Here is an 11,607-nt window from a genome sequence, read left to right as displayed (position 1 = left end):
GCAATTAAAGATCTGATTAGCTTGACATCTATTCACTCTATGGTATTATTCATATCTGATATCCATATATCATATCTGGTATCCAAAACTTACTGACTTACATCCAAACAAAGAGGGGAGGGGCAATATTATTGGTTTTAGGTTAATAGAAAATTTCTAAAGAATGCATATAACAAATTATTACATGAGTTCTCATTAGAATCTTTTTTTTTTTTTCTTTTTTTTGAGACAGAGTCTCACTCTGCCACCCAGGCTGGAGTGCAGCGGTGCGATCTCGGCTCACTGAAACCTCCACCTCTTGGGTTCAAGGGATTCTCCTTCCTTAGCCTCCCAAGTAGCTGGGATTACAGGTGCCCCCCACCCACCCTGGCTACATTTTTTTTGTACTTTTTTTAGTAGAGAGAGGGTTTCGCCATGTTGGACAGGCTGGTCTCAAACTCCTGACCTCAGGTGAGTCACCTGCCTCAGCCTCCCAAAGTGCTGGGATTGGTAGGCATGAGCCACCATACCAGATCCAGTTTTTTCTTTTCTTTTTTTAATAGTTGCATTCAATGATAATTTTCGATTTCAATTTTCCATAAGACAATATTATAATACTTTATAAAAATATTAAGTTTAGGCTACCATTATTCATTTTTAAAAAGTGGGCTAGAAGGCTCTTTTTGCTAACTTCCTTCTTTTGGTAAAGGTTAACTTCCACATTAAGACATTGAAGATGAAAAGCTGTTGGAAAAAATCTTCAAATGTACAAATTTGTTTATTTTTCTTGGCAATTTAAAAATCAGAACAATTTTAAATGAATACACATTAAGTTAGTGTTTTATCCGTACTATACAATTGTTATTATATAAGGAACTGCTCTATTCAGTTAAAACCTAATGAATACCATCAACATTTCCTGGCTTACTTTCCTGATCAGATTTAGCATATACACATAATTTTGTTACCCTTGTGAATATGCTTAGAAAAATGACAATATCACAGTTCACATAAAGCCCTTTAGAAATCTCATTCACAAGTAAATAACGACAGCACTCTTCTTAGGAAGACCCTCTTGACAGAGAAAGTCAATACTAAACAGGTTACATAAACAGAAAAAACAACCACAATTTTTAGTACCAGAAACATTACCAACTTGCATGAAGTCCATCTGTCACATTTTTAAATGGTTTGAATTTGAACATATATGCCATGGCACAGAATTTCAAATTTAATGATTAAATCAGGTAAATAATGATAGTTAACAATTATATCCTGAAAATAGAAGAACCTAATATAAGGAAGGCTTAATTTCAGGTGTGACTGTATGATAGTATTTTATAGCATATACACCAGACCTTCATTTTATTTGCCAGGTTCATTTTTTCCTTTGCTAGACAGTTAAACCACTAATGCTGCTATTCAAATTTGTAGTTTGAAATTTTTGAGTTACTCTTAAAAATCAGTCTGTCTTTGTGTGTTTTACTTTTGGGTAAAATCTGTCCCCTTTTCACCACTGTTAATATTCAGAATAAGTTTTCCTCCCCAAATCAACTATTTATTATATTCTAAAAGGAAAAAATATGACCACCATTAGGCAGACTTTAAAAGTGAATCTAGAGTCAAACATGATTTGAAAAGTGGAGTTCTAAAAATGTTTCGCATAAAAGCCGTATCCCACCAGAATGAATGTGAAGCCATAACACTTCATTATTTTGAACAAATAATACCCATTTAGTGTATAAGAAAAATTAGTTTTATAGTTATACCTTATAACTCTTAAAAGTCTCAGAACATAGCTAAGTGAAGAGCTTTGAGTGCCAGCAAAGCCAACTTTTTTTTTTCAACCTACTAGCCATCTAACTTGCACTGGATAGAAGGCGTTTTGCTCTGCCAGCCACAGACCACAATCCCAAAGATGCAGGCAAAGAGCATAAGGGTGTTACATACCAACTGCTTATATAGATGGATATCATTTTGCTACATTGAAACAGAAAAAGATTGTTTTGCCTCTCAGTTTAAAAAGGACAATAAGAAGGGATGATTCAAATTACAAAAAGACAATCCACAAGAACAAAAACTACCTTACACATGCACATATGTCAATTATCCTATAGAAACTAATGTATTTGATATGCTACATAACACCACCCAAGCTCTTGGAGATCACCTAATGTGTTATTTAAACTCTGTGCTTAGGTGAATATTTCACTTAAAAGCACAGGTTTCGTTGGCTAAAAATAAGAGCTTGAAACTTCATAGCCCTAAGGCCCTGTTTTTTGCTTGCGTCTTAAGCACAATACTTTTCCCCAGTTGATGGATAGAAAGTACAAAAGGGAGTCATGAGTGGGGTAGCACGTCCCTGGAAAAGAATGAGATATGAAAGTTTGAAAATTGAGTTCCTGTTTTAAAGGTTGAGTTATTTAATTCTCAGTGATTCCGGGTACTGGTAAATGTTTTTACTTGGAATGTACATCCTTGAATAATACATTGTAAAAATGCCTAGAAAATGGGTTATGAGCAAAGCCATTTTCTACCATTATATACTAATAAAACAAAGTAAAACAAATGTATTTATACACTCTATGCTTTATAAAACTACCATGATATCAGTTTTGCCTGTGGAATTTTTATGAGAACCTTTTCATGTTTTACTTACTCACACCAGACCACTTAATCATCCCATTTAGTCCCCAATTATTAGCAGGCTTACTGACTTAACTTGATTACAACATAAAATTTAAAATAACAATTTATTAAAAACAAATGATGAAGAAAATTCTTTGGAAGGTTTTCTCTTTTGAATCTCTGCAAAATTTGGAAGACCTGATATACTCAGTTATTTGGCATAAAAGAGATTATACAATTCAAATTATGACTTCTCTCTTTCATTGTCACTCTTCTGTTTTATCCCAGTAGTAGCCTTAATAAAAGCGCCATCTTATTTAGCTACTCCTCCACTTTAGCTTTAAATACAATTGTTTTGTCAAGTTTCGTTGACTCGTTCTTTCTTCATCTTCACAATTCTCAAAGCTACCACCCAAGTCAAGGCCCTCCTCGTCTGACACCTGGATGAGGACAAAATATGTTGAGTATTTACTTCAACTTTTGCATCCTTTTGATATCCACAATGCACCACAACACTTTCAGATGAATCTTCCTCATACATTGTTTTCCTCAGTTCATTCTTCTGCTTAATAAAGTGGCCGGGCGCGGTGGCTCACGCCTGTAATCCCAGCACTTTGGGAGGCTGAGGCGGGTGGATCACAAGGTCAGGAGATCGAGACCATCCTGGCTAACACGGTGATACCCCGTCTCTACTAAAAATACAAAAATTAGCCAGGCGTGGCGGCGCCTGTGGTCCCAGCTCCTGGGGAGGCTGAGGCAGGAGAATGGCGCGAACCCGGGGGGCGGAGCTTGCAGGGAGCCAAGATGGCGCCGCTCACTCCAGCCTGGGCCACAGAGTGAGACTCCGTCTCAAAAAAAAAAAAAAAAAAAAAAAGAATAAATAAAGCAACCTAGTGATAACATCATTTATCGAAATGCCTCTTATTCCAAGTCTTCCTTAATCTCTTTCCACCCAGTCGTACAGTATAGTCTCTTCTAATCTTTTTTTAAGTAGCTAGGGATTTGAATGTATAATTCCTTAAGATCAGCATAAACCATATAACTTAAAGCAGGGATCTGGAAACTATGGCCTGTGGACGAAATCTGGCCTATCATTTGTTTTTATATGTCCTTATGGGCTAAAAAAAAAAAAAAGTCAAAAGAATAATATTTTGTGATGTGTAAAAATTATTTAAAATTCAAATATATATATATATAAATCATGTACCATCAATGGATTTTTATATATAAATACATACATATATCTTTTTTCTTCCTTATTTAGTAATGTACATTAGCCATGTTACACTCTACTATAATGAGCTATTATAAACATGAATCTCTTTTTAGCAAAATTAGAAAAAGTATTTTCAGGCCGGGCGCAGTGGCTCATGCCTGTAATCCCAGCACTTTGGGATGCCAAGGTGGGCAGATTACCTAAAGTCGGGAATTCGAGACCAACCTGGCCAACATGGTGAAACCCTGTCTCTAGTAAAAATACAAAAACTAGCCTGGCGTGGTGGCAGGCACCTGTAATCCCAGCTGCGTGGGAGGCTAAGGCAGGAGAATTGCTTGAGCCCCGAAGGCAGGCTCACTTTAAGTGAGCCGAGATTGCGCCACTGCACTCTAGCCTGGGCCATAGAGCACGACTGTGTGTGTGTGTGTGTGTGTGTGTGTGTGTGTGTGTGTGTGTGTGTGTCTGTCTGTCTCTGTCTGTCTCTCTCTCTCTCTATATATATATAAAATGAATATATATAAACAATGAATATGTATATATATAAAATCAATATATATATTCATTAAAACCCACTAATATTTCAGATTTAGTGAAACATAACAGAAGAAATGGGAATGGGAAGAGGAAACATATACTTAGAACAAAAGATGAATTTAGTGAGAGAGAAAGGTAAAAGAGAGCAAAAGGGAACAGTATGTAGAGACATAGATGGAGAAAAACTGAATCGGAATTGTTAAGGGTATATAGAAGCAGTATTCCCACATTTAGCTATCTCCTCCCCTGTGGCTTCTTCTCCTTATTAAAACAAAAACAAAAACATTACTTTTTGGCTCTTTTTTTGTAAGATTTAATTATTCATCTCAGTTAACCCTCACAGCAACCCTAATCAAGACAATAATACTATTCTAAGTTATAGATGAGGAATAAAACTGAAAGATAGTGACCAAGAGATGGACCTGTAATCCTAACTTTGGTACGATGCTAACAACAGTTATTCTAACACCGCCTTCGTTTTATTCTTCTTCAATATTATCCTTCTTACGAGTGTATATTTAGATCTTTAGAAAATCACACATTTCAAAAATTACTGTAGAATACTGTCATGTTGAAACTCAGCTTGCCTCTTACACTTAAAGGCCTCAAGATCTTGTAAAATGCAGGGGTTGATTTTCACTTAAGAGTCTCTTGTCAGGGAGAGTAATAGAGATTTTTGTTGACATCGGGAAATAAACTACAATGGTAGGTTTCAAGGCTATTGACTGGTGAATAAACATCATTCTAATAGTGAACATTTATTGGCCTCTTATTAGGTTTCAGTCATTCTTTCCTCACAATAATCCTGAAGGGTATATGCAGTTATTATCCCTATTTGCATCATAGATCATTGCATCACAGAAAGGTTTAAAGTAACTTGCCAAAAGTTATAGAGGTAGTTGAGAGGGGGAGCTGGAATGTGAACCTCAATGATCCAACTCCAAAGCCATGCAATTAACCACTATGCTAGGCTGAGTACATTTTTTAAGAACCTAAATGTATGAGACTTATAAGCAGCTAAACATATTAGACTTAAATTTGTGGATTCCATTTTCAAAAGACAACGAATCCCCTTCTCTTGCAGAGGCAACAATTTGAACATATAAGACTATTGAAATATATAGAATGCTATCTTTGAAGACAGCCGCAGAGCATCCCACCCAGCAAACACACATATGCACACATATATGTGTACAAAAGCATGCACAGATAATTACAATCACAGTGGTAAGATGTGCTCCTGTAGTCAGAAAAACCCCACACTGCATTATGATGCTTATCAACACCTACCAGTAAATAGAAACTCTTCCTATGATAAACTGCATGTTTTGACCGTAGAGGAGTTGCTTTAAGTTCAAGGAGTGTCTTTTCTTCAGGCAACGCTCACAACCAGCTTCCCTCATCATAGGATCTTGGTACTGTTAACATAAAATGGTTGCTATCATTAGTGGCTGTGAATGGTGCATAATGAACACACAGCCTCGGGTAGCCACGATTCACGTAGTCCCCAAACACTGATGAGCACAGAGATTGAGCTATCTTCTCAACCTTATTACTGCTTTTAAGTCGATTTCCAGATATAAGAGGTTCCTGGAATGAAGAGGAGGAACCTCACTGCTGCTGGCACAAAGTTTGGCAGTAAATTGCCTTGGGCGTTTTATCAACACAATGAACTGCATTTCCCAGGAACTAGGCTATTTTCAAAAACAAATTCTAAAATCATATTGTAATATTTAGACATTCTTTTCCTGGAGGTCAGTGTAATGACGCCAGGTACATTATATCATGACGTAGGATGCTTAATGACAAAGGTACGTGTTATCACTACGAGATAATTTTATAGGAATTTCTCATTTCTAAGAAACACTGTTTTCCCCCATTTAGGGATTCTGACACCAGAATACATCTTAGCATGAAATCACATGTAAATGTGTACATTTGATCAGGTGACACCCTCCCCCAAATGTTGATTTTAATTCAAAGGTACCTTTTGAAAGAAGGTCTCTTAAAATGGAAGAAGTGAAATAATCTAATACTGGTATGGCATAGACATAGTTTTTAAAAATTAAAAAATGCTTTTTCAGTGTTTCCCAGTCCTGTTAAGATATAACATGTTTGCCCAGATCACGTGGAATGCTCGCCACCGCCTCTTGACAAAGCATGAATAATGGCAGCAACCACACATCTTGTCTGTCTTGCTGCCAAAACCATCACCCTGTGATGTAGTGAGAATTAAAAGTTCAAAACCTTCAACTCAGTTGATTGGAAAGTTTTCATTTGAAGTAAATTCTATTGTGGCCCCATAACCTACATTTTAAAGCACATTAAACAAGGCTGTTCTAGCCTTGATGAGCTGACAACTGTAAAACATTCATAAGAACACAATTGCAGTCTTGATAAATGCTTCCACTGTGTAATCTATCGTAGCAATGATCTACGCATTACAACTACTTCTTAAAGTACCAAAACATCACAAAATCACATTGTTTACATAAACACACACACATATATAGATTACATATATATCTAAGGATGTAATAGTAGGCCTTACTCTTAGCTTTAGATTGATGCCCTTCACTTTTATTATCAGGGAATTTTTCCTTCCATACTGTTATAATTATTTAATACGAATAACTTCATTTTTCCATCCATCAAACAGCAGTACTCACCACGAATGCAAAGAACCCTAAAACAATCAATCTTGATAGTCAAGAAAATGTTAATCATCATATGCACGCTGGTACATTATCAACTTCTAATGTATTGTTTTCCTTTTTCTCAAATACTAAAAAAAAAAAAAAAAATGTAAACTGGATTGCCTAAAAGATTTCTTATAACATAGCTACCAAAATGATTAAGTAAGGAAAAAAAGAAGCAACCTTGTGTTCTTTCAAGATTAAAGTTCCAACATTTGTAATGTCAAGTGTAGATTCAGCAATAAGTGAAATGTTCTCCTTTTATCTTAATCTTCATTTAATACATTAAACATATACATATCAGGACATTAGGTTATAGAAAATGTTTCTAAAAGTACTTTCCAAAGTATACCCCTATACACCTCTAGATGGCAAGCTTTAGTAAATTTTTATGACTGGCCTTAATTCAGTTTCTTAGCAATTCTGTGTAATCCACCTATTGAAATGATTTTCAGTTTAATAAGCTACTCAGATACATATGTGCTTTTAAGGAACAAAGCATTAAAAAGTGAATTACATTTTTTTTCTAAAATTTAATCTTTTTCTTTGTGATTACCTAATTGTAAAAAGATGGTGTCCCAGTGACTTCTAGCAGTGTCTCTTTGGTGTGCTGGATGTTCTGGAAAAGTTTTACCTAATTAATGATTTCAACTGGCTTCTAAAATGAACTATTCCTTTATAATGATAAAGATTAGTTACAGCTTTTGTTATAGGAATTTTGCAGATCTCAAAGGATAATAATAAAAGTCCTTTGAGAAACATAAAGTAGAAGATAGGTGCGTGAGTCTGTCATTAGAATCTTCTCCACCTCAAATATGTCCTTTACAAAACAAATATCTCATGGCCAATTTCCAAAGAGTACATGTTTTTATAAGATATCATACATGTCTGTTTAATTCTATAATCACTGCTATTCCTTTAATCAAGGTTAGTTATATTTATTTTCAATGCTAATTATATTCAAGGGTTATCACGGATGAACTGAAATAAAATTAGTAGGAGGTGATAATTAAAATAAGTGTGCAAGTGGCATCAAAACGGACAAGTTCACTTTGTGTATAATATTATTAGCAATAATGTTGAAGAATAAAATCCAGTTATAGCTGGGTACACACGTTAAAGTTGTACAATCTCCTGAAGTTAACACTGCTCTGGGAAATTCCTAGCAGACTGAATATTGCAGAACCCTCTATTCTAAAAGATGATTCCTCCCCCATATACATGATAACTACAGGGACAATATTTTATCGTGATATAATACTGGCTGCCGACTACAACTGGGTATCTGACCCAATTGGCATAAGCATTTGACAAAAGCTGGGACAAAGTTCTTTTCAAATTCCAACTTTTGTCACCAGGCTGGGTCCCCGACCCAATATGGATAAATAAGAGTGTTTTCTAAAGATTTATAAAACTGTGAAAAAGGAGAACAAGTATCTCTCCAGTGGCTGAGGCTTCTCTCCAGTGACTGAAGCTATAATATATATACATTTTATGAGTTAGTGGCAACCACATTTTCCTCCTGTGGGGGCTGGAGAAGTTGAGGAAACTGAATGAAAGACAAAGAGAAATATTAAAGCAGGTGGATGGAGTTTCTTGGGAATTTGGCTCCTGATTTCAGTTATTTCTGAGGCTGAGCCTTCTTATCTTCCAAACTGTGAGAGAGTCTAGCAGCCACTTATTAAGTTACCAATTTGCTTAAGCTTGGACAAGTTCTATTTTGAACAGTTGAAACCAGTGGAATCTTAACTAATGCTCTTTGTTCTTTTTTAGCTGTGTTTTGAAGGAAAATCATTTTAGAGCTAAATTAAGTTGCTAGGTTTCTAATTCGTAGTTATACAAATACTGAGAGTGAATACATCTTTTAAAAATATGACAGATGCAAGATATATACCTTCTTATAAAATCCAAGCACTTTAATTATTAATGGGTAATAAATAAAACAGTACCTTTAACTTAAGAGACTTCCATGCAAAAACAACAACATTGTGCCATAGAAATGTAAAGAGAACCCAAATAAAGAGAGATGAGATTTTCTTTTATTTATAATTATAAATATAAATCTGTTCTTTTGGAAAATATGTGCATTTTTCATCCAAGAAATACACAAAGATTGATCAAATAGTGCAGGTTAAACTACAATGAAATATAAAAGGGAAACTGGCTTGAGTTTGGCTCTCTAATTCATAAGCCCCAGATGCTCTTTCAAAACTCCTTATAACTCACATTCTTTTCAGGCCTTAGACTTCCTCTTTTTCAATGCAAAACCTTGAATGTTGCTTTGCAAATGCTTCTTAGATGCTCACAAAATTTCTTTTAATTTTGGATGGTAACAACTGCCGATGGTTTTTACTAGGAGTTCCTAAAGCCCGGCAACATAGAGAAAACCTGCCTGAGAACAAAGTCAATTCACGAGACGTGAAACAGGTGAAGAGAGAGGCAGTGTCACGAGGATATCACTTGAGCACATGGATCCACTCATGCCCGAAGCCGGTCCTGCCATTTGTCTTTACGTTTATGTGAGCTAATAATTTTCCATTTCCCCCAAACTAGCTTGTATACAATTTTATTAGGAACCAAAATAGGCTTGACAAAGACAGAGTCAAACCCTACTATCTGACTCATGCTTTTCAATGAATCTCATTCTTCATGGTTGCAAAAGGCAGAATTCACAAATAGAAGAAAAAAAATTGTCTTTAAATAATTAATATAGATGTATTAGTCCACTCTCACGCTGCTATAAAGAACTGCCTGAGACTGGGTAATTTATAAAGGAAAGAGGTTTAATTGACTCACAGTTCCACAGGGCTGGGAAGCCTCAGGAAACTTACAATCATGGCAGAAGGGGAAGCAAATACGTCCCTCCTCACACATGGCAAGAAGAAGTGCTGAGCAAAAGAGGGAAAAGCCCTGTATAAAACCATCAGATCTCGTGAGAACTCACTCACCGTCACAAAAACATCACCACGGGGTTAACCACCTGCATGATTCAATTATCTCCACCTGGTCCCTCCCTCAGCACTTGGGGATTATGGGAACTACAATTCAAGATGAGATTTGGGGGAGGGACAGAGCCAAACCATATCATTAGACGTGTAGAGGAAACCTTAATATATTGATGTCTGGATGGAATCACACACATAGAAACAGTACACATTTCCACAGATCACATATAGAGATGATTGTGTTCAAAATGTTATTGGCATACAGTGATTGACAGAATAAAGCTTTCAGAAATCTTGAGGAACTTAAAGAAAAAGTAGATTAAAACTTAAAACATAAAATATCAAAAAGATTTATCTTTTGCAACATAAAATTAGAGTCCCACCTAACAAATCTTCAAGTGAAAAATACAGAGGAGTTTTAGATTACAGCAGAGATGTTCAGAATAATTAATGCGACTTAACTGAAGTATACATTAATAACATTTTGACTATTTTTCCTCGGTTTCCATGTTCTGTAATGTGCTAAACTCTAGGTACCAAAATATTCATAAATTTAATATTTGTGGAAAAGTATAATTGAAAGATTATATTAAGCATACTTAGGTAAAAACTGGCTAGAAAAAGAGACACTTCTGGAAAAAATTTAAAAAGAGACATGGACGACTGGATTAAGAAAATGTGGCACATATACACCATGGAATACTACGCAGCCATAAAAAAGGATGAGTTTGTGTCCTTTGTAGGGACATGGATGCAGCTGGAAACCATCATTCTTAGCAAACTATCACAAGAACAGAAAACCAAACACCGCATGTTCTCACTCATAGGTGGGAACTGAACAATGAGATCACTTGGACTCGGGAAGGGGAACATCACACACCGGGGCCTATCATGGGGGGTGGGGGGAGGGATTGCATTGGGAGTTATACCTGATGTAAATGACGAGTTGATGGTGCTGACGAGTTGATGGGTGCAGCACACCAACATGGCACAAGTATACATATGTAACAAACCTGCACGTTATGCACATGTACCCTAGAACTTAAAGTATAATAATAATAATAAAATAAAATTAAATTAAATTAAAATTAAAAAAAAAAAAAGAGACATGGGCCAGAGACCTGAACCAAACTTCTTGACCTGTCAACTGCAAGAGACACTGTCTCGGATAAATTGCCTCATATCTCTAAGTCTCAGCTTCCTCATCCCTAAAATTGGATTGATATAATAGATAGTTGTGTGCTGTCTCCCCAGCAGCCTTTCCTAGAAACTATCCACCAACCATATGAGATCTGCAACACTCCAACTCCACTTGGTTGTTGCAGGTAAAGAAACATGATCCTGGTCTGTCTATCAGGCCTATCACTGAAATTCATGAACCAGAGAGGCCAGAGGGTCGTCAATAGCCAGAGCTGGAGGACGAGAGCTAAGAAGCTGCTCTTGATGATAGTTACTATCAGACAAAGAAAGGAAGCCTGCAATAAGAAAGATGCTGACAGAGAGGTACAGTTAAGAAATAGTGAGTCATGTTCTGATATCCAAGTCACTGTGAGCTCATCTGCAATACCTGTTGCTTGGTTTTCCAACCTTTCCTTGAAATCACTAGGCA

This window comes from Macaca fascicularis, chromosome 2 (genome assembly GCF_037993035.2).
Source record: "Macaca fascicularis isolate 582-1 chromosome 2, T2T-MFA8v1.1".
In the NCBI taxonomy this organism is placed as follows: domain Eukaryota; kingdom Metazoa; phylum Chordata; class Mammalia; order Primates; family Cercopithecidae; genus Macaca; species Macaca fascicularis.
This window is presented reverse-complemented; position numbering follows the sequence as displayed.